Here is a 23,580-nt window from a genome sequence, read left to right as displayed (position 1 = left end):
CACTACAAAGCTGCGTGCGCTAAAATCGCTAATGCAGCTTCGTAAAAGGAGCCTTAGTAAAAGAGGGGGTTCGATCAAGACTTGCTACTTGTTAATGTCGCCATGACCCATTTACATCTGAACAGAGCTAGTACACTAGGGGCTCCTTTTATCAAGGTGCGGTAGGCGGTTAGCGCGCGGAATACCGTGCGTTCAGCCGCCTGCCGCGCTAGTCGCTAACGCCTCCATTGACGAGGCGTTAGTTTTTAGGCTTGCCGCAGGGGTTAGCGCGTGATGAAATGTCCGGCGCGCTAACCCCTGTAGCACGCCTTGATAAAAGGAGCCCTAGGGCTCTCATTTACAGATGTGTTAAAATTTAATGCGCATGATTTAATTGTGCAGTTACTCAGTAGGCTCCCATAGAGAAGAATGGGGTTGTGTTGTTTAACGAGTTAAATTGTGTTAACACACATTAACAAATGAGGGCCTAGATTTATCTGACTTTTCAAATATAAAGGTACCCTCTTAAATGTTTTAAAACAATGATTCAGCTTCATTGTTTCAATTAATAGCTGCACGATATCTTGTACAGTTCATGATATTATTTACTAGAGAAAAAAAATTCTACTCTGCTTCCTTAAAATCATTTCTGGATTTTAATTAATCAAATCTTGTATTTGCACACAAGGAGGCAAAATGAAATTATTTACTTAATATGTCCCCAAACTATCCAGAAACCAGGGTTAATAGTTACTGGGTAGATTAATGGGCTGAAGCAGAATCATAAATATCCATAAATGGCCAACTAAAGTGCCAGTAGAGAGATAGGTATTACATAGAAATAATAGTAATAATAATTAAAAAAAGCAAAACAAAAAAACCAAACTTGGTAGACTCTATTTAATCATGATGAGATGTATAACATCATACAGGATATATAACTCCATGCCAGTTACTGTGATCTCTTTGTTAGTCTGTTATGTCCAGTAGCAGAAAACTTCATAGAACCAGATTCAGAACAAAGAATGGGGGATAAAAGCCTTATTAATCTCACTATAGTCTATGATATGTTATAATCTATAGTCATATTTATTTATTCAATTTTCTATACCGTTCTCCCAGGGGAGCTCAGAACAGTTTACATGCATTTATTCAGTTTATGCATTTATTCTCTGTCCCGGCAAACTCACAATCTATCTAACGTACCTGGGGCAATGGGGGGATTAAGTGACTTGCCCAGGGTCACAAGGAGCAGCGTGGTTTTGAACCCACCACCTCAAGGTGCTGAGGCTGTAGCTTTAACCACTGCACCACACTCTCTATATGTTATAATCGATAGTCATATATTCAAGTTTGCTTTTTCTCCTTCATATAGGAAGAAACCACGACGCCAAATATATGGTGTGTGGGGGTTTTTTTTCCTGTGCAATATTTATTTTTACTGAATTGATGGTGCATTTTGCTCAAACAAAACTCCATCTGCCATACTCATAGGCACAAAAGCATGTACACACTCTTATAGCCCCTGTCACCCTGCATGCTTTTTCACACCAGTACCCAAACAAACATACATTTTGTCACACTCTGAGCACTTTCCAACTTATTTATTTCAACTGTTTTGTCTGTTGCACGTTTGGACTTGAATGTATTATGTATGCAGTGAGTAGTTGTATAGCGGGTGCCTAGGCAGGAAAGCCACATATGCTGTTTCTGTTACAAACACAATGTTTACATCCATGTGTCCTTTTAAAATAGCTTACCTGAAAAAAAAAAAAAAACCTGCACAAAATTGCTCTTGCTATAGGGCAAGTATGAGTTTGTACACGTATAAGCTGTTAAAAATCTCTGCATATACTGTATGTGCAAACTCACTTAACTTAAGAATTGTCAACCAGGTGCCTTACGATAAGTTCAGTCTAGCTTTTCTGCTATATCATGACGCTTAACAAAAAGCTTCAATAAGGAAGAACACCAGATTCATCTGGTGTGATATAACATTAGCTGAGCTGATGTCACCGGCTGGTAATATTTATTGAATGATGGTATGGGTAAAATGGAAGGGGGGGCAGAGGGTGAGGGGAATATATGAGGTGTTATCAAGGGTCTGTAGAAATAAGCATTGACAAGCTTATAAGAGGAGGTAAGAAAGGGTTAATAGACAGAGCTTGTAAGAAAGAAAAATGATTAGGGAGGTTGCTAAGGTGATGGGGTGGAGCAGTCACGTGATTGGTTGGATGTTGTGGCAGGCTGGAGTGAATTTTGTGAGGAAAGGGGAACAGTAGAGTAGTCTCTAAAGGAAAAGATTATCCCTCCCTCCCTCCCATTTGTGCTGGTGTTATGTTTTGTGTCAGTGTTGTGGGGTGGGGTGGGGTGGGGGGGTGCACAGGTTATATGTCGACTTGGGTGGGTTTGGTGGAGCTCATGGGGTTGGGGGGAGGTGGTCGCAGCTTTGGGTGGGGCGGAAAATGGGGTTTGGCCCAGTTGGATCTGGGAGATGAGCAGTTAATAAATAAATAAATATAACACTCGTATGCGATACCGCTGCGAGGGGAAGCATGGCCTTGCGTCACCGTGGATCATGTTTGGGGGGGAGGGGAAGCATGGCCTTGCGTCACCGTGGGTCATGTTTGGGGGGAGGGGAGGGGAAGCATGGCCTTGCATCACCGTGGGTCATGTTTGGGGGAATGTTATAAATTTAAAGACTTAACGGGTGCTAATTTCGACACCGAATAGCTCCCTGGGGGTGTGTGAAATATGCATTGGGGGTTTGTTGGTTTTTGGACACAGATTGTATTGTAAGTGGAGATAATATTCAGACACATAATAAAGCTGCGGCCAAATATTTATTCCAATAAAACTGAGTTGTGTGATTACTGATGGATGATGATTAGCTTTCAGTTGCAGGTGACGGGAATGCGAGTGCTAATGTTATTTCAATTTTAAAAAGTAGCTTCATCTTAAATGTTTGTCTTTCTTTTAAAGACAAGAGGAATTAACTTGCAATGTACTAGGACGTGAACATATGATGAAAGCAAAAAAGAAAAGGAAATATGTAAGCCATGCACAGAATTCTGAGCTCTGTAAAAAGTCAGTTATCTTTTATTTTCAGCCTGAACCTTTTTGTTTTTGTCATGCGTGTACAGACTACACTTTTTCCTCCATAGTTATAGGGTCAAAGACGGCCCACAAATAACCTTGTGGTATAGCCCTCACAAATTCTGTGAAATTGCAAATAAAACTGGGTATGCACAAATAGCTTTTCTCTGGCGCTGCCATTTACCCATACACAGGGCAGGATTAATTTGTCAAGGGCCGCTAAGCACACAAGTACACTGGGCCCCCTGCCCCGCCCCACCCCACCATGCGCCCAGGCGGAAACAAGAAGCTGCGTCAGAGGGAAGTTTTGGGCAAACAGCACCGCTTGCACAATTACAGTTCCCGTTGCCTTTCTTACCCACGTTGCTTGCTTGTCTTACTTTCCGTCGATGGGGGGGGGGGCCACGTTGCCGATCGGGTGGGCCCGCTTGCCGATCGATGCTGGAGGGGCCCATCGCCGTTTGGAAAAAACAATGTTGATGCCCTCCTTCATCGGGCCCCCCTGACCATTTCGGACCCTAGGCATGTGCCTACTTGGCCTATTGGTTAATCCTGCCCTGCCCATACATGCTGAAGCAAGTGTTGAACTTTTCTCTCGGCACCCTCCCCAGCAACAGCAGGACTAATTAGGCACACAAGCTTTCCCATCTCCCTTAGTTTGCCCGACCATGCTGAAACAATGTTCTCTCTGTACACTTTTCTCCGATGCTGCCATTTGCTTGACCATGCTGAAAAAAAAGTGCTGATCTTTTTTCTCAGCACTCTAGGATGTCATTCGGGGGGTGGAGCCAGAAAGTTAAAAACTGCGAATAAACAAAGTCGCGAGTGCCAAACCCACAAATATGGAGGGAGAAGTGTAATTTGGGAAATATTTATCTTGTTGAAATTTTCTTCTAAGTATAAAATTTCACATTTGAATTTTAATAGGGTAGAAATTTTTTTTTTTTAGTATGATAATTGTGCTTATATTCTGCAACACTTTAAAGTATCATAACCGAGTTCGACATATACGGTAGAGAATGACACGGTGGCGGTTTACCCGTGGCCACCGCATTTTAGCCGCGGGTCACCCGCCGAAAACGGGGAAGAAAACTAGCAATCGCTGCGGCGACGGGGACAAGGCTATTCACCGCCTGCGGGGCGGTGAATGGTCTTGTCCCCGCAGTGAGGCATGAAGGATCACGCGGTCCCCGCAGCTCACACCCGCCTGCCCAATCGATTCTAGTGTTTAGCCAGCTCTCTCCCTTCTCCTCACCTTAGTTTGTAGATTTTCTTTTTCGGCGACCCGCACGCTATCAGAGAGCCGCGCACCCGCTGATGCTCAGTTTCGATCTTCTGCTCTGACGCAACCGGAAACAGGAAGTTGCAGCAGAGCAGAAGATTGAACACTGAGCAGCCGCGCGTGCGCGGCTCTTTGGGAAAGCATGCAGGTCGCCGAAAAAGAAAACCTATAAACTAAGGTGAGGAGAAGGGAGAGAGCTGGCTAAACACTAGGATCGATTGGGCAGGCAGGTAGTGGCTGCGGGGACCGTGCGATCGCTAGTGTTCCCGCCTCAAATTGGAAGGAGGGAGTGAAAGGGAAAAGGATTCTGGGCCAAGGGGATGAAGTCAGAAAGAAAAACCCACAGCAGGAAAGAAAGGGAAGGACTGGCAGGTGAGCCAGATGCTAGAAGCAGGGGGGGGGGGGAAGAAAGAGGGAAAAAAGCTAGATGGGGTTGAAAAGAAGAGACACACTGGTATGGAAGAGGAAGATAGGGGAAATCTGGACACAGGAAGGTAACAGAAAGAGGGGAAATTATGTGCATGGGGCATAGGGACAGAGACATAAAGGGGACATGCCATGGGGATGGTATATGGACACAGGGGGGCAATGACAGATACATAGGGGAGATATTAGAAATGGAGAAAATAGGAGCACAGAAGCGAGATGGTTTGTGGGGATGGGACAGGGACCGAGCTTGCAGGCTCCAGTGGCTTGCACAAATTACATTGTAACGTGCCATGAAAATAAGAGGAAGGAAGGTAGATAGGCCACGCGAGAGGAGCTGAAGGGTAGTAGAAAGGAACAGATGGTAAAGGAGGGAGGGAAGGGTGGTGGTGGAAAGGAATAGAACAGACATTGAAGGAGGGTGGAGAGGAACAGACCCCCAAGGGAAATGTGGAAGACAGAGTGGGAAGAAGACAGATGCCAGACTATGCGGGAGCGGAGGGAAGAAGATGGGTGCTAGACCAATTGGGGGGGGGGGGGGTTAAGGGAGAGGCACAGTAACAGCAAATGGAAGACGCAGAGAGAAGACACACAGTGGATGGAAGGAATTCAATGAGAAGATGTGGAAAGCAGAAACCAGACAACAAAGGTAGAAAAAAAAATTATATTTATTTATTTATTTTTTGCTTTAGGATAAAATAGTATATTAGTTGTGTTGATAAAAATTTATAAACAAAGCCCTGCCAGCTGAACATCTCTTTCTCTAGTTCAGCAGCAGGAACTTTGATTTATAAGAAAGGAATAAGCTAAATATTACAGTACTAAGGCTTATATGGATGCAGCGGGGACGGTGACGGGGCGGTGAATGGGATGGCAGTGGCGGTGACGGGGCGGTGAAAGGGATGGCGGTGACGGGGCAGTGAAGGGAACGGCGGTGACGGGGCGGTGCAGAGGATGGTGGGCCGGTGACGGGGACAGATTTTTTCCCCGTGTCATTCTCTAATATACGGTCTCTTTTACAAAGCCGCACAGCAACAGCCCCAAAGCCCTTTAAATCTCTATGGGCTTCGGGGCCGCACAGCCGCTAGCGCGGCTTTATAATGTAGGGTCATGAAATGGTTAACTGTTGTTTAAAATATTGCTCTGGTCTACATAGCTGAAGAAAGTGTACAATCTATTGACTTCATCTGCCTAAAATGTATGTCCCTACCTTACCACATTGTAAGCTGAATAGATAAGAGTTTGAGCCATGATGTACCCTGCCCTTCTGTACATTTAACATTTCTAACTGTAAGAGTTAGATAAGTGACCTGCTAGTGTGAGCTTAGGACCAATAATAATTGTAGAAAAGTTATAGAAGTAACAAATGAAAATTGTAGTTTTTGCATATATTAGTTTGCAAAAAGGGCATAAAAGTCCATGTATTTCCTGTTTCTGACACTCTAGTAGGCAGGCTATTAACTGCACTAGAGTCCGGTATACCGAAATAAATTTCTTGTACTTTCTTCACGCCTCTGACTTTGTGTGTCCAAGTGACCTTTCAGTAAAAGAGGCCGATAGTAAAATATTAACATAAAAGTTGATTCATATCTCTGTATCTGCCTCTGCTGATTTTAAACCTATTTATGCATCTTTCTAGTCCATGTCTCTCATATTTTAAATTTGTTTTATTAGGGGCATTTTTATTTTAATATCACAGCATTTTCCATATAGGACTACTTTCCATCTGCTAGATTTTTATTTAATTTTTAGTTTTAACAATTTTTTTATTGACTCCATAGAAAACAGAACAAGAAACAATACAATACAACTCTTGTCATCCGTTTTTTCTAAGACCCTCCCCCCTGCAATACACAAAATCCCCCCCCCTGTAAAACAAAACAAAAAAGGCCTACTATTCTACCCCCCCCACCCCCCTCCAGATGAAACTATCCCTTAACTTACAAACAAAGTGTGAAGGACCATGGCAAACAGTAAAATCAGAAAGAACCATGTATAATCCCAGGTACACCGACAGATCAAAGCAAAACACCACAGCATGAACTTGGCAAACTGGGTAGCAACAGTTGAAGCCTACACAAGTGGGTTAGCTGCACCTTCCTAACTCCCGCCTATCCCCCTAAACCATTTGGTAAAGAATGTATTGTAACTTCCTTTTTCGGTATAACAGGGACTGAAGAGATATAAATACTTGCATAAAAGGATATGTCAATATAAATTGAGAATTAACATATATATGAATGTGTATGAAGGAAAAAGAAAGGGGAAGAAGGAAGAACGAAAGAGGGGAAAGTTGTGTTTACTGTCTTTAGTGCAACTTGGTTTGCTTGCCGTCCACCCTGTTGTTTACCTCTGTAATCATGGCCATTCTGGCATTTTTCTTTTCAACACTATGTCCAATTTCATGGTACTCGGCTTTTTATCTGTTGAAATTGGGATGCCCCAGCTGATCACAACGTTGCTCAAGGACAGTGGCTCTCAACCTTTCTTATGTTGCAATACACCAAACACTAAGATTTACAACTGAACTGTACTGTAAGTTTAATATGAATTTGCCTTTCCCATATCAAAAAGCTATATTGTAACCCATCAGGCTCAGATTTCTCATTTGTCATACAATAAAACAAATACATACTATATATTCAAATTCTGGTGTCACCTCAGTAACAGCAACACAAAGTCCCTCCACTGCCAGTTACTGTGAAGCAGCACAAAAACCTAGAAATATACTACTCAGAAACTACATAAAGCAAACAGAACTTATGGACAGTAGACCTGCAACATTTTCAATTAGGGCTGGAAGCAGAAATAGGGACTGTTTATAGGGGATTTCAAGAGCCTGATTCACAATATTACTAGTCTTCTCAGCTTGAGGCATTGATTACAAAGGAAATATAGGCTTGCTGTTTATACCAATTTTTTGTGACACACCTCCCAGCTTTTGGGAACACACTAGTGGAGAACTACTGCACTAGGAAGATCTAAGGGATTGGGCAGGGTCTGTAGGGGATCTATAAGTCAGAGAAATACCGGAGAAGGCCAGAGAGCAAGGCACAGTGAGTCAGCAGCTTGAATTTTGCCCCACATTAAATTAATTAATTTATTTATTGGGATTAACTAACTACCTTTATGAAGATATTCACCCAAGGTGGTGTATAGCAGCTATAATTCAACATAAAACTGACAATTTCGTTAACACATAACAGTAGTAAAAAGACCAAATATAAGCATAAATGCAATGAATGAGGTAAAGTAAAAATCAGTAAATTGAAACTTAGGAATACCATGAAAAATATACTTAACAGCACTGAAATTCATGTGTGAGATATAATACATACTAAAAGGGAGATATAATACGTATGAAGTATCTAATAAGCACAAATCAGACCATCTTAGATAAAATTGCCCCAATACGAAAGAGCAAAAGCTGCTCAAACAAATACAACAAATGGTTTGACGTCAAACTCCTAACAACAAAACAATCAGTAAGACAATTAGAGAGAATCTGGAAAAAAACGGGAAAACTGTCAGACCGAAACATCAGGAGATCCAACATAAAACTTTATAAACAACAGATAAAAGAAAAACAAAAAACTTTTTACTCGTCCAAAATTAACTCATCTAATACTAGCTCAAAAGGAGCCAATATAAAAGAACTGTTCAACATAGTTACAAATTTATTCGACACCACACGCCACACTCAACCCATGCATAATACAAAACTACCCTCAGCAAACGAACTAGCACAACATTTTGACTCAAAAACCTAAGCAATAACTACTCGACAATTGCATACGAACATCAATCAATTGACATACCAAGAAATGAAATACCAGCGGACATGATCTGGAGTTCCTTCCACAACTCAGATTGGAATAACTACATCAAATTATATAACAAATACTCTAAATCATACTATGTCCTGGACTCATGTCCCCCAGAGATTATGAAAGCAGCTCCACTAGGCTTTAAATTATCCCTATTGAATTATCTAACCAATAACCTAAACAATGGAAAATTCCTCACCAACAATGGTCATATTATAATAACCCCAATCCCCCAAAATTGTAAAGAATCAGCAATATCAGTAACCAACTATAGACTAGTAGCATCTATTCCATTTATGGTAAAAATCATGGAAGGATTGATACACACCCAACTAATGGAATATCTCGACCAATTCTCTCTTGTGCACGAAACTCAATCTGGTTTTAGGCCTCTATTTAGCACTGAAACAGTAATTGCGGCCATTCTGGACAATTTGCGTTACTTGTTCAGTAAGGGCCTCAATGCCCTAATCATGCAATTTGACATAAGTTCTGCCTTTGATTTGGTGGACCATGGAAAACTGTTATAATGCCTAGCTGCAATTGGAATCAGAGGAGAAGTACTGAACTGGTTTCGAGGTTTCCTTATATTAAGCACCTACCAAGTCCATTTTAATCACGATCTCCCAGATACATGGAGCAATCCATCTGGCATAACACAAGGATCACCTTTGCTCTTCAATGTTTACATGTCCTCATTGGGTGCACAACTGTCCCAGCTGGGGATAAAACTATTTAGCTACCCTGACGACTTCACAATAATTATCCCATTCACCAACAATGCTCAGAAGTCACCCCCAAAGCAACAGAAGTACTAAATCGGATGGTGCAATGGATGACTGAATTCAGACTAAAACTAAACTCAGAGAAAACAAAATTTTTCTTAGCATCACCATACCCACTCGACACTAAAGCACCAATGTGCATTAATAACTTTAGTTATCCCATTCAACCCACTATGAAGATATTGGGAGTAACACTGGACCAGAACCTGACCATGAAAGACCAGGTAGACTCCTTGATCAGAAAAATATTTCTCACCCTCTGGAAGCTTCGGTCCATCAGAGCTTACTTCGATGCCTCATCATTTCGAATTCTAGTACAATCCCTTATACTGAGTCAACTCGATTACTGTAACATCGCCTACTTGGCACTCCCCCAGAAGTATATGCGGCGAATGCAACTAGTTCAAAATGCAGCAGTTAGACTACTTTGTGGCAGTGGCGTACCTAGGGAATGTGGCACCCGGGGCCCATCATTTTTTGACACCCCCCTCCCCCGATGTAAAAAAATATTTTTTGTAATAATCATGAAACGGAATAAATGGTCATAATAGAAACAGACAGTGAAAATTTTCTTTTATTGAACCTCATATATGTAACCATTGTTCCAAACATACCATCATGTATCACCCTACTACCGGCAGTTACATTGGCTACCGATGGAAGCACGCATAAAATTTAAATTCGCCTGCTTCTGCTTTAAAGCGCTTAACGGACTTGCCCCTAAATACATAACTGACCTTTTCTCTTTCTCTGCCAACAGACACAAGAGAAGCTCTCATTCCTACTTCGTTTCTCCCCCCCCCCCCCCCCCCCGTTAGAGGTTGTAAACTGAAAAAACACCATGAACACCTTCTTTCACATCAAGCAGCATTGTGGGGTAAAGACCTAGATCAACTGCTTTCACCCACTACTTATGAGGAATTCAGAAAACGTCTAAAAACTCAACTGTTCCTAAAGTATCTAGACAATTGACCCACTCATCTTCTTTCTCCTCCATAGTGTTTCCTCTGTTCTGTTAATCTCTTTCTCAACAACGCATTTCCAGTCCTATTAACTCTCTTCTTCTCCCCTCTTAAATTCAATCAATTTGTACCTCGCTTAATCTATTGTAAACCGCATAGAACTTAACGGTATTGCAGTATATAAACTGTTATTATTATTATTATTATAACATAACATAAATTATGTCTGAATTGTCATGACATCAGAAGTACATATGGAGTAGTTGCAGGTGATGCTTGGGACAGTTCTGATTGTGTTAGTTCGGTTTTATGTGTTTTTTGAATAGAAGAGTTTTTATTTCTTTTTTGAAGGTTTTGTAGTCTGTGGTCGAGGTCAATAGGTTGTAGAGTTGGGGGTCGAGTGTTGCAGCTCAAATGGCTAGGAGGTTTGTTGAACTGTTTTTTTTCTTTTGACGTTTTTTGTTGAAGGGTGTGTGAATGGTGCGTGAGTTCTCCTATGTCTGGTTGAGGTGGATTGAATTATTTAGCTGAATAAATTAGTTACCCCCCCATTCTACACACATTAATTCTCTTCCATTTTTGTACCCATTATAAAAAACACTGATAAGTTCCCAGAAAAAAACACGTTAAAATAAGAAGTGAAAACAAAGTCCTCTACAGATGAGAACATAACATAAGAATAGCCTAACTGGGTCAGACCAATGGTCCATCATGCCCAGTAACCCATTCTCATGGTAGCCAATCCAGATCACTAGTACCTGGTCAAAACCCAAAGAGTAGCAACATTCCATGCTACTGATCCAGGGCAAGCAGATGCTTCCCCCATGTCTTAATAGCAGACTATGGACTTTTCCTCCAGGAATTTGTACAAACCTTTCTTAAAACCAGCTACGCTATCTGCTTTTACCATAACTTCTGGCCACTTCATTTTTAAACTGAGATCTTTCCTTCCAAACAGAGACCTTGCTAGATGTCAAATACAGCGCAAGGTAACTTCACACGAACTTAGCTGTGCAGGAAATGTGAATCTCCTCATACACCCACCATATAGTGCAAAAATGTGCAAAGGTCTGGTTTTTTTATTTCGATCACTGCATAGCCTAATGCCACACAAGCAGCGCTGTTACAAACATATTCTGAAGGTCAATGCTAAGGTTAACAAAGTTTCCTTCCTTCAACCACAAGGAGATACTGACAAAACACTGGAAGAGATCCCAAAACAACTACCCAGGCACAACACCCAAAGACCCACTCAGTGTGTGAACCAGTTGAGTGGAGTGGACTAACTGGGGGGTGGAAATGGGCCCAGAGTTTGCTCAGCAGAATTTCCCAGACCACCTCTTCCTCTCAACACATTGACACGCTGCCACCACCACCACCACTAGGAACACCTCACTGGGTAGGCCAGCAATGCTTATAAACTTTATAAAACACATTATTATATTTTCTTATAAAGCACAAATTTTAACTGAATTCTCTGACATCCTCAGCCTTGCCATTTACAAAAATAAAAGGAAGAAAAGTTCCCATTTCCCCCGGCCTATACAATATTTTTTTTCTGCATACCCTTCAAAAGTCTGACCAAATCCTCGTTTCACTTGCATTATAAAGTACTGAGGATACCATCTCTCCCCAATCCCAGGTACTAAAGTCTAAGACAGTAGCACAAACTAGTGCTGCCCGATTCAGGGAAAAAAATTTTGATTCGATTCAGCCTATTGAATTAATTTTTCAATTCGATTCGATTTTCCTGCCCAATTGGGGTTTTTTTTTTTTTCAAACATCCTGGTGGGTTTATTTTATAGCTTCTCCCAACCACACTGGTGCTGTAGTGTAAACCAGTGGTTCCCAACCCTGTCCTGGAGGACCACCAGGCCAATCAAGTTTTCAGGATAGCCCTAATGAATATGCATGGAGCAGATTTGCATGCCTCTCACTTCCATTATATGCAAATCTCTCTCATGCATATTCTTTAGGGCTAGCCTGAAAACCCGAATGGCCTGGTGGTCTTCCAGGACAAGGTTGGGAACCAGTGGTGTAAACAAAATAAAGAAACAAAAAGGACTTTTCCTCTCTCTGTTAAATCCTAGCTCACGTTTATGGTCTAACACCAGCTCTGGCAGGATACACTTTTCAAATCTGACATATTGTAATCACAAAACAGAAAATAAAATTATTTTTTATATCTTTTGTTGTCTGGTCAATATTCAAATCTTGTTGGTCCCAGGCTCTGGTTGTCTTGCTTGCCATGGTCTCCTTCTTTCTCCGTGCTAACCATCAATCTGCCATCTCTGTCCTCCAATTCCATTTACCTTCCCTCCCCCGGAGGTCTGGCATCTTTCCTTTTTTTTCATCTTCATCCACGCATCTCTCCCTCCTTCCCCACCACCCAGGGTCCACCATCTCTCCCTTTCTCTTCCCAACTATCCTCCTATCCAGTATCTCTATCACCCCTCCACACCATCCCTTGTGTCCAACTTCTCTCCCTTTCTGTTCCTTCAATCCCTAAATCCCATTATCTACCATCTTTCTCCCACTCCTCTGTTTTTAGACCCATTATTTCTTCCCCCAAAGTCCGGCATATGCACATATCATTGAACCCCCTCTTCCCTCCCTCCCTCCGTGTACTTCTACACCAGGACCCCCTTCCCTGGAGGTCTGTCCACCCCCTGAATGCCTGCACCCACCCTGAAGACCTACACCCCACCCCTAAAAGCGTTCACCCCCCCCCCCCGAAGTACTGCACCTCCCCACCGAAGGTCTGTCCCCCCTGAAGGCCTGTCCACCCCTGAAGGCCTGCACCCCCCGAAGGCCTGTACCCCCTGAACCCATGAAGGCCTGCACCACCCTGACGGTCTGCACTCCCACCTGAAGGCCTGTCCCCCCCAAAGGACTGCACGTCCCCCCCGAAGGTCTGTCCCCCCTGAAAGCCTGCACCCCCCCGAAGGACTGCACCTCCCCCCGAAGGCCTGTCCCCCCTGAAGGCCTGTCCACCCCTGAAGGCCTGCACCCCCTGAAGGCCTGTACCCCCTGAACCCATGAAGGCCTGCACCACCCTGACGGTCTGCACTCCCACCTGAAGGCCTGTCCCCCCCAAAGGACTGCACGTCCCCCCCGAAGGTCTGTCCCCCCTGAAAGCCTGCACCCCCCGAAGGACTGCACCTCCCCCCGAAGGCCTGTCCTCCCTGAAGACCTGTCCACCCCTGAACCCCTGAAGGCCTGCACCCCCCCGAAGGTCTGTCCCCCCTGAACCCCTGCACCCCCACCTGAAGGCCTGGCCCCCCCGAAGGTCTGTCCCCCCCCCGAAGGCCTGTCACCCCCTTGAGCCTCTGAAGGCCTGCACTCCCACCTGAAGGCCTGTCCACCACCCCGAAGGACTGTTCCCCCTCCCCTTCCCCCCCAGGAAGGCCTGTGTGTTCCCCTCTGGCCTCCCTTTACCCGATTCCTGCAGAAAGCAACCTGCAGAAAGGATCGCGGGTACTTCAGCGATCCTTGCAGGTAGCCATAGGCCTCTCGAGTTGTCCCTCTGCCGCGGTCCCGCCCCTTCTCTGACATCAGAGGAAGGGCGGGACCGTGGCAGAGGGACAACTCGGGAGGCCTATGGCAACCTGCAAGGATCGCTGAAGTACCCATGATCCTTTCTGCAGGTTGCTTTGTAGAGGAATTGCGTAAAGGGAGACAAAAGCCTTGGGGTCGGGCCATGAGAAGGGAAGTTCCCGGGCCATGACTCCAAGGCCGGGAGCACCCCCTCATGGCGGTCCGCCCCCCCGGCCCCTCCTTGGTACGCCACTGCTTTGTGGACTGAAGAAGTTTGATCACGTGACACCTTCCTATCGACTTTTACACTGGCTGCCAAAGGAGGCACGTGTGAAATTCAAGTTTGGTTGTTTTTGCTTCAAGGTACTCTATGGCTTAGCCCCTAAATACATAACAGACCTTTTCTCTTTCACAACCAACAGACACAAGCAAAGCTCATACGCGAACTTTGTTTCTCCACTGGTTAGAGGTTGTAAATTTAAAAGTCATCACCAACATCTTCTCGCACATCAAGCAGCATTATGGGGTAAAGACCTTAAACAATTACTCGTGCCTACTACCTATGGAGAATTCAGGTAACGCCTAAAAACACATCTGTTCCTGAAATACTTAGGAAACCAACCTATTCAATCTTAGTCCTCAACAAACGATCGCAAGAACTATCAATCACTAAGTCTGTACTTTGTTTATTCATTCAATCTGTAACATTTCTAATCATTGTAAACCGCATAGAACTTCACGGTCCTGCGGTATATAAACTGTTGTTATTATTATTATTCATATAATATAGATATGATGCTAGTTTTTCTATAACACAGTTTATCCTATAACTGAGAGGGTCAAATGCAGATATTAGATGGAGACAAGATGGTTGGTACAGCATGCATTGGGATAAACAGAAAGGAAGCTAAACTCAAGACAAGTTCATCATAGAGTTAAACAAGGTATAATGAACAGATTTAGTTAGTGTGTGTGGCAAGCTAATCCTGGTGCAGAATGAGTATATAGTCAATCACCCTATGTATTAAAGGCTTGGGTGAAGAGCCAGGCTTTCACCTGCTTTCTGAACTAGAGGTACTCTGGAGTTAGACATAGCTCCTCGGGGAGTAAATTCCAGAGCGTAAAGGCTGCTCACTGGTGAGTATCACTGGTGAGTATCACATGTACAATTTCTTTTGTGGTGCTCCTTGAGAGGACCTTAGAGCAGTGGTTCCCAACCCTGTCCTGGAGGACCACCAGGCCAATTGGGTTTTAAGGATAGCCCTAATGAATATGCATGAAGCAGATTTGCATGCCTGCCACTTCCATTATGTGCAAATCTCTCTCATGAATATTCATCTTTATCTTTATTTAAAGTATTTGATTAAACGCTTATCCAGTCTTACAAAGCGTTGAACAAAATTTAAAAATTACAGAAAGACAGACGTATCTGCAATATAAAACATATAACATTTAATTATTGGACAAACCAAGACTAAACAGACAAACTCAAATCTTTGAAACAATAGGAAAAGGGGCGAAAATACAATTTTTATAGAAAGAATATATAAAAGGAAAATACAATAGAAGAAGGGAATTAAAATCAAAAAATGATTAAGAAATTAGTGGCATGGGAATAAAAAAACATTTGAATTTGTTAAGGTAGGTAGACTACAAGATGTTCAGAAAGGAAATAAAAACTATACTCTTCAAGAAATCCCTTAATAAAGCTTAATACCATGATAAAGCTTAACCCCCCTCTTACCATCCCCTCCCTAACCCCAGATCCTACTTTTCCCTCTCTTGGAAACCTTCTCTGATCTAACGTTGTAACCCTTCTTCCATAACTCTTTTTGTAATCTGCTTTGAACCGAAAGGTAATGGCGGAATAGAAATCTGTAATGTAATGTAGGTAACTCATTGGCAATTATATGCATCCTTAAAGAGAAAACACTTTAAACCGCTCTTAAATGTCTACAAGTTACTTTATGCTCTTAAAACCCGATTGGCCTGGTGGTCCTCCAGGACAGGATTGGGAACCACTGCCTTAGAGGTCTCGATGGTGTGTAAAGGATTGGCTTGTTCTTTAAGTATTGTGGCCCATTTTGTCTGAGAACCTTGGAAAATCAAACATAGAGATTTAAATTTAGCCCTGTAAGGTACTGGTAGCCAGTGTAGTTTGTGCAGGAAGGGTGTGATGTGGTCACATCTCTTACAGCCTTCCATCAGTTGTGCTGCAGCATTCTGAATTAGTTGCAGCTGATGCAAACTCTTTGGTTAGACCAGTATATAGGAATCTGGAGTTGGCAGTGGAGGAGAAGAGCACAGATAAGAGGGACTTACCCAATGAACGGAGTTCACAGGGGTGATGGGGTGGAGCCTAGGGGGGAGACAAGTGAGGAAAGATACTGAGGGGCTACAGAGTGAATACACTTCTAAGTCAGTAAGAGGAGTTTGAACTATATTTGGAAATGGATGGGGAGCCAATGAAGTGACTTGTGGAGAGGGGTAATGTGAGTGTGGCGGCTCTTGCAGAATATGTGTCATGCAGCAAATTTTGAACGGATTGAAGAGGAGAGAGATGGTTGAGCGGAAGACCTGAAAGAAGTATGTTGCAGTAGTCTAAGCAAGAGGTGATGAGAGCATGGATAAGGGTTTTGGTAGCGTGCTCGGAGAGGCCAGATTTTGGTAATATTATATAGGAAGAAGTGACAGGTTTTAGTTTGTTGGATCTGAGTAGAGAAGGAGGTAGAAATAATTCATTTTATTTCCCATTTAGAGATTGCAGTATGTCAATTTTGGGAATTTACATCTACATCTATATTTTGCACAGTATAGAAGGACATAAATCTCTCTCTCTCGTGCTGCATTGCATGTAGAATCTGGCTCCTTGGGATTTCAGGTTAATTTTTGCCTACATATTTTTATATTTAACTTATGCTCATTTTTCCTTTGGAGAGGGGGATGTGTCCAGCATGTGTGACCTTGGCCAGGTATTCTATTGGTAGGAAACTAGAGTAATCCAGCATTTTTGCAAAAATGTATTCATGTTCTGTGACTCGCTGCAGTGTTTACCAGTGCTGGTTTTTCCCAGGAAAATTCTTGTTGGTATTGTTAAGATAGGGTAGATTTATTCAGTAGGTCCTGGATGACTTTTGTAGGGTTATATTGTTACTGAGGTGTAACCAGACTTGGATTTTTTATTTTGTATGGTGGGGGAAATGCCTTTGTTTTCTACCCATTCCTGTGAGAGGAAGACTTCTGTAGATACAAAAAACATACAGTATTTGTATTTAATCCCTGTGATGTGTAAGGGACAGGGGGTCAATATCTGGTTTTTATAATAGTTCCAGGATAAATAATTAAGCACATTTTACTTAATACAATTATTGGTAAAGTGTCTCCCCCCCACCCCATATATGCCCTGGAAATACTGTACAATATTCATTATGATCTTTTAATCTTAGAGAAACTCCTTAACCAGTGTTATAAGTGAGGACTTCTCCTTATCCTCCTCTCTGACCAGAGTTTTCAGGGGTCTCTCTCTTTCTGGTCCTGGGGGGGGGGGGGGGACAGGGTGCCATGTTATTTGTTGCCTTGAGTCACCCTTGAGCAAAGATGGTGCTGGAAGGAGGTGAGTACAGCACACACTGCTCTTACTTCTAGCTGTTTTGCCATACTACTTCCCAATCAGTCCTTGAATTCTTTTCCCCATATGATTTGGCAGCAAGTAAAGCACTAAAATGCCTCATTTCCTGCTGCCAGGGTGCTGAAGGCTCGAGAGTCATGAAATAGTGTGGCTCCTACATTGAGAATTCAGCACTGCAGCAGACTGAGGTGAAACACTGAAGTGCTTTATCAGCTTCCTGTTTGCATACGGAGAGAAACTAAAGACAGATTGGGAGACATTGCAGTAGCACAGACAGAAATAAGAGCAGTATGTGCCTTGTTTACCTCCTTCCAGACTTAAATATGTTATATGACCCATATTAAATGTGACCCATTTGTTATATGACCCATATTAAACGGGAAGAGGTTGGAAACTTGGAGTCTTCCTGAATCCTCCACAGTGTACCTCAAAACCTCTCTGCAGACCTGAAAAATATTCCCCTCTACTTGCAGACTAACCTTGGACACCTCCCTCCACTGCACCCTCCTCCAGATTTACAATCCCCTCTACTTGCATCCTCATGCCCTCTTTGCAGACCTTTACTTCTCCTTCCCACATACCTTCCTTGCAGATCCACCTCAGACACACACTTGCTCCTCCCCTTTTATAACCAGTATAGGCAGAGCTCTTCTCAGACCAGAACCCCCTCTCTCCCACACCCTCACTGTGCACCCAAACATCTCTCCTTTATGTCTTACACAGATTACACACACTGTACAGCTCCAGCCACCCCCACATAACACGGGTCAAATAAACATGCTCCCACTGCATCCCTGACATATACAAGTTCCTATTCCCATACTTTAGACATTCACTCACATTGGATATCTCCACATATTCCTACTGTCTCAGGTAGCCTCTATACATCTCGCTGCCCTATATACAACATCCCCAAACCCATATACATTCCTAGCCCTGATCTCTCCCAAACACACACTATCCCAGATACCCCTCAATTTCTAAACACACCCTCCCCAATCCAATTCCCTGACTGGATTTCTGAGGGGACCTCCTCTGGTCCCCCACTTCTTTTAAAATATAGGGCTCCTTTTAAAAGGTGCGTTAGGGCCTTAACGCGCAGAATAGCGCACTATAATTGCCCCGCGCGCTAGACCTTAACACCAGCATTGAGCTGGCATTAGTTCTAGAAGCGTAGCGTGGGTTTAACGCTTGCTAAAATCCTGCATGCGCTAAAAATGCTAGTGCACCTTAGTAAAAGGAGCCCATAGTGTTGCAGGGGCCCATCTTAATTTTCTGCCCAGGAACCATTCAGTCCTAACTACATCATTGTTTTCCACTATGTATAGGGTTTTTTTAACCTAATATCCATTTTTTTGTCTCACTTGGGAATGTCCCTTGTGAATAAATAATACTTTATATGATTTATATGAAAAATGTAAGTAAGAATAAATATGTTTAAACGTATATTAAGAATTCAGTGGCAGGAGCTGGAGGGTGGAACTTAATTGGTTAGTTTGACCCTCCCTCCATCATAAAACTGTTCTCCTGAAACTTGAATTTACTGCATAGGATATAAAATCTACAGCCATCAATGTGGCCTAGATTTTTAAAAATGCCAGAAACAATTGCTAAAGCACACATTAATAAATGGAATGGTAGCAGGGATAAATCAAATATTTATAAGACTTTATTAACCAGACTGGCTCCATCATATGCTGCAGTAAAGTTTGCAAGGGTTTATCACTGAATTTTCCCATCTTAGTCATAGCTTCTCGGTCTGTGTTTTATGTTGACGCTGACTCTTGTTTTCTGACAGCATTCCTTTTCCTTGTGTCTCTACATCTGTGCTGTTCTTAATGAGTAACAGTACAAATATTTTATGCCCTCCTCAAAAGCTTTTTACAGTACTCCAGTGATGTGTCTGAGGCATATTGATCATCAAAAAGAGAGTAGTAGTTTTTAAAATGACATTCGCAGAGAAGCAATTGCCGAAAATATAGACAATCCATCCAGTTGCTCAAATAGGCACAAGGGAGACTAGCTTTTTCAAAATGGTATTTCACCCAAAAGTTGAAGTATATCACTTTAAAAATGGGGTTCAATTTCCTATATAACTTCCTTACAGTAGGGTTTTTAAAAATATATTTAAATTGTCTTGCTGAAATGGTTTGAGTATAACAGCCCTTCTCCTGCCAGATTTGTTTAGCTGATTCAGAATTCAGTGTTCAGTACAAGATTCCCCAATGCAGATTTAAAACATACAAGCCCCCCCCCAAAAAAAAAAAAAAAAAAAAAACCCAATAGAATAACTGAAGAGTTCTGTTTGGTAGCCATGTTATTTCTATGAAATTAGTTAATCATTGCAGCTAGTTTAAACCTGTATTGATCACTAACACTGTGGTTGTGTTAAGTGGGTTGCCATAGGGATATAATATCTTAGATCTGTAGGCTACAAGGTGATGCATGTTTCGCTTTCAGAATCTGTATCCTTGGCAAGTTCTTCAATAGTCTATTGATGCCTCTCTTCTACTGTCAGTAGTTGAATGTCTCTGACATTAAAACAATCAAAGTTGTACTAATTGGTATCCTGGCAGTCCTAGCATGGACCAGGAAGAGAAGTTAAAATATCCAATCATCCTTAGAGATGGTCTGGCTGCAACAGAATAGGAGGCCATTGGTGGGGGCCCCACGTAGCATGCTTGCATACCATTGGCTGAACAATAAATATTTTGAGTGAATGGGAACTTTGTAGTGAGAATGATAGCATATTATCTTCACAAGGATTATGCTTAGTAGAAATATTATTAGTCTCCTGTTTCCGAGATGTTTGTTATTGTCTTTAATGTTCTCTCTAGACTTTTAGAAGTAATATTTCATTAAGACACTTTACTGGCAACGTATATTACAACCACACCAACCCCTGATACATTGTGTTTAAATATTGGGGTACAAAAGGGAGAAAGAAAATCCAACGTAGTCTGCAGTAAACAACAGCAACCAGAAAACAACAAACAGACTGCAGACAATGTACAAGATGCAGGTGTTGTTTATTAGTAAATGCAGTAACATATACAACCTTATAGCCAACCAAGGGACCCGACACGGTCCGTGTTTCGGATGACACGCCTTCCTCAGGGGTCCATGGTGGTTAAGGTATAAAGCAAACTGCGTAAAAGATAACAAACACACGCCAATCACGATCAAATGGGGTCAAGCAAGTCTTACACAATGCCATTTGATCATGATTGGCGTGTGTTTGTTATCTTTTACGCAGTTTGCTTTATACCTTAACCACCATGGACCCCTGAGGAAGGCGTGTCATCCGAAACACGGACCGTGTCGGGTCCCTTGGTTGGCTATAAGGTTGTATATGTTACTGCATTTACTAATAAACAACACCTGCATCTTGTACATTGTCTGCAGTCTGTTTGTTGTTTTCTGGTTGCTGTTGTTTACTGCAGACTACGTTGGATTTTCTTTCTCCCTTTTGTACCCCAATATTTAAACACAATGTATCAGGGGTTGGTGTGGTTGTAATATACGTTGCCAGTAAAGTGTCTTAATGAAATATTACTTCTAAAAATCTAGAGAGAACATTAAAGACAATAACAAACATCTCGGAAACAGGAGACTAATAATATTTCTACTAAGCATAATCCTTGTGAAGATAATATGCTATCATTCTCACTACAAAGTTCCCATTCACTCAAAATATTTATTGTTCAGCCAATGGTATGCAATGGTATGCAATGGTTCAGCCAATGGTATGTTTGTTGTTTTCTGGTAAATATTGGGGTATGCATCTTGTACCAGTGATCGCCACGAGTTCTTTCAAGCAGCGACCACCTAGCCATTTAAATCGCTTATCTAGGGCTAGCCACAGATATTCCGCAGAGCTTAACTGGTTAATGCCACTGAATATCTATGGGTAGTGCCTACTTTGTGGACGGTCCAAGGGCAGAGTCGGTACTTTTCAGTTAAGTGCCAGTATTCAGTGGTTAACCGCATAACGCGAGCGCGTATAATTCAGCCCTGTCTTGATTCAGTTTGCCTTATGCAAGTAAGTATTGACTATTACACTTAATGCATAAGGTTTAGCTGGCCGTATATGACTAGATATTCAGTCCCGGTGCCGAGACATAGTCTGGCACTGAAATCCATAAATAATGTTGCCGGCAACCAAAATAACACTGACCGCTTGCAGCCAAGAAATCCTGACATAGTAACATAGTAAATGACGGCAGATAAAGACCTGAACGGTCCATCCAGTCTGCCCATTAGTTATACCCATTAAAAATACATGATTAAATTAACTTGTCTCTTCCTTGATATTTCTGGGTCATAGACTGTAAAGTCCACCTGGTATTGTCCTAGGTTCCAAATGCTGAAGTTGCCATCTAAGTTCACTCCAGCCTATCCAACCATCCTGTTTTGCAGGATATCTACCATAAATTATGGCCAGTAATATCCTCATGTTCCAAATTAGTGGAGTTCCCATTGATGCCCTCCCCAGTCCAATCGTTCACCAAATCACCACATATGGGACACAGACCGTGCAAGTCTGTCCAATACCGGCCTTAGCTTCTTTTTTTTTTATCTTTATTAAATTTTCAAACTACAATTGTGTCTTAGCTCTTTAATTTACATTAGTCGTTTCCTAATTAGAGATCCTCTGTTTATCCCATGCTGTTTTGAATTCAATCACCGTTTTCCTCGGTGTCAGGTCAAAAGCGCGCCGGGACAAAGGCGCGCGCAGACAATTGAGCGCAGCGTGGAGGTGCGCGCCGCAGAAAATTACTGTTTTTAGGGCTCTGACGGGGGGGGGGGGGGGGGGGAACCCCCCACTTTACTTAATAGAGATTGCGCCGCGTTGTGGGGGTGTTGTGGGGGGTTTGGGGGGTTGTAACCCCCCACATTTTACTGAAAACTTAACTTTTTCCCTGTTTTTAGGGAAAAAATTAAGTTTACAGTAAAATGTGGAGGGTTACAACCCCCCAAACCCCCCAAAACGCTGGTGCAATCTCTATTAAGTAAACTGGGGGGGGGCTCCCCAACAAAACCCCCCGTCGGAGCCCCTAAAAACTGTAATTTTCTTCGGCGCGCGCCTCCATCTTACGCTGAGTTGTCGGCACACGCCTTTGTCTTTCGCGGGGTTGTCTATGAACCGTTTTCCTCTCCATCACTTTCCTCGGGAGGGCATTCCAGGCACCTATCACACTGACAATCTCACATTCTATCCCCTGCCCTTCAGCTTAATTTCAAACACACACAATCCCTCATTGCTCGTTCTCTTTCCACATCCCCAGCTTTTTGCTCTCCCACTCTTTTTCCCCGTGCCTATTACTGCCTTTATCCCCCTAACGGGACAGGAAAGTGGTTTACAAGAGAAAAATAATACAACACATTAACATAACGAATAACGATAAAACACGATTAACATGCACCAAATTCCAGCTTCTTCCCCCAGTTGCTCTTCTAGCAATGTCAATTCTGGCCCTCACATTTGTAACTTTGCTGCCAGCAGTGCCCCTAGAAAAGCAGCTTTTGAATTCTTCCAGCACCATGTGATTCTCAATGAGTTTGAGCTCTGCAGTGCATGAAATCCTGTGCTGTTCTCAAAGTCTCATGAGAAATGGATGGAAGTTCCAGTTCTGTGGGTCTGAAACTCACGGACAAGTCACGGTGTTAACTCTTGATAGTGATATGTTGATTATCATAGGAAGGAAAAGTCAGTACTATGATGTAGAATTTTGGGTTCATAGACAACTTGGCGAAAGACAAAGGCGCGCACCGACAACTAAGCGCAAGACGGAGGCGCGCGCCGAAGAAAATTACAGTTTTTAGGGACTCCGGGGGTTTTTGTTGGGGAGCCCCCCCAGTTTACTTAATAGAGATTGCGCCGGCGTTGTGGGGGGTTGTAACCCTCCACATTTTACTGTAAAATTAACTTTTTCCCTAAAAACAGGGAAAAAGTGAAGTTTTCAGTAAAATGTGGGGGGTTACAACTCCCACACCCCCCACAACGCCCCCACAACGCGGCACGATCTGTATTAAGTAAAGTGGGGGGTTCTCCCCC

General features: G+C 42.8%; 2 protein-coding genes across 3 annotated transcripts in view; one reads left to right on the top strand and one right to left on the bottom strand.

Annotated features, from left to right (window-relative positions):
- The window catches only part of DOCK1 (dedicator of cytokinesis 1), a 926,077-nt gene that overhangs the window by 447,567 nt on the left and 454,930 nt on the right, over positions 1-23,580 (top strand). The window lies entirely within an intron of this gene.
- INSYN2A (inhibitory synaptic factor 2A) overlaps positions 1-23,580 on the bottom strand; it is a 161,663-nt gene that overhangs the window by 58,299 nt on the left and 79,784 nt on the right. The window lies entirely within an intron of this gene.

Source organism: Geotrypetes seraphini, chromosome 4, assembly GCF_902459505.1.
Source record: "Geotrypetes seraphini chromosome 4, aGeoSer1.1, whole genome shotgun sequence".
Lineage (NCBI taxonomy): Eukaryota > Metazoa > Chordata > Amphibia > Gymnophiona > Dermophiidae > Geotrypetes > Geotrypetes seraphini.
Note: the sequence above shows the minus strand (reverse complement) of the source record. Positions and strands in the feature narration are given on the sequence as shown.